This window comes from Erpetoichthys calabaricus, chromosome 5 (genome assembly GCF_900747795.2).
Source record: "Erpetoichthys calabaricus chromosome 5, fErpCal1.3, whole genome shotgun sequence".
Lineage (NCBI taxonomy): Eukaryota > Metazoa > Chordata > Cladistia > Polypteriformes > Polypteridae > Erpetoichthys > Erpetoichthys calabaricus.
The window spans coordinates 15052199-15053586 of record NC_041398.2 but is presented as its reverse complement, the minus strand read 5'-3'; positions in this window follow the sequence as shown (position 1 = coordinate 15053586).

The window sequence follows — 1388 nt, the reverse complement described above, 5'->3', positions numbered from 1 at the left end:
CCTGAGTTCTTAGGGGACGACCGGGGTCGTAATTCCAGTCCTGGCATTTCTTAGCACTTGGCACACCATTATCTGTTTTTTTTTGAGAAGGTCAGTAATTGGTGTAATGTTGCTCTTTCAACACTCTTAAAACCCTCACTCGTCTGAAAGTGGGCTCATAGACCAACCCAGTCTTGTGTGTCAGCAATAGCGTATGGCCAATCTTCTCAAACACCATTAGAGAAACCTCTGTGTCGTCTTTATGGTGGAGTGGTCCCAGTACGTGAGCTGGTCCCACACTTTTCTCTGCTTGTGCCCTTCTTGGCCTCGTTTTTGACCATTGAGGTCTGCTGATTGACAATCAGGATCGGAAGTTGCCATACTTGTTCTACAAATACCACTGTAGAATCTCAGCCATGGTGGGCACGTCTGCTGCTTCATGTGATGTCGACCGGTGATCCTGCCAACTATGCCACTGCAAAATAATAACCAATACGTCAGCCCATCGATGTACGCTCGTTAACCCCTAATGATAACAAAACTCTTATTCCCATGCTGTGGCTATCCAGAATGTTCTTAGGTGTGTCTCCTGTTTGCTTTAATTCCCCACGTGATATGTCTAGCACTGGACTGGAGGTCCGCTTGCGGCAAACTGAATCGCTTGGATGTCATTTAGAAAGATACACTGATCTGTGTATAGAAGACCCCCCTTCTCCTCTTTCTTTTCCTTCTTCTTGTCCTCCTTGTTTTTCTTCTTCTGCTCCTTCTCCTCATTCTTGTCCTTCTCATTCTTGTTTTTCTTCTTTTCCTTCTTCTCCTTCTTCATGTTCTTGTCCTTCTCAGTCTCATTCTTCTCGTTCTTCTTCTCTTCCTTCTTGTTGCTGTTCTTCTCTTCCTCCTCCTCCTCCTTGTTGCTGTTCTTCTGCTCCTTGTTATTCTCCTTCTTCTTCTCATCCTTCTTGTTGTTGTTCTTCTTCTTCTCTTTGTTATTGTCCTTGTTCTTCTTCTTGTCCTTTTCATTCTTGTTCTCCTCCTTCTTTCTCCTTCTCCTCCTCCTTTTTCTTTTGTTCTTCTTGTTCTTCTCCTCATTCTTATCCATCTAATTCTTGTTCTTCTTCTTGTCCTTTTTCTCCTCCTTCTTCATGTTCTTGTCCTCATTCTCGTTCTTCTTCTCTTCCTCATCCTCCTTAATGTTGCTGTTCGTCTCCTTCTTGTTATTCTCGGTGGTCTTGTTCTCCTCCTCCTAGTCCTCCTCCTTTTTCTGCTTGTTCTTGTCCTTCTCTTTCTCTCCTCCTTTTTCTTTTCTTCTTGTTCTTCTCCTCCTTTTCGTTCTTCTCCTTTTTATTGTTCTTCTCCTCCTCCTTATTCTTCTTGTTCTTGTCCTCCTTTTTCTTATTCTCATTCTACTT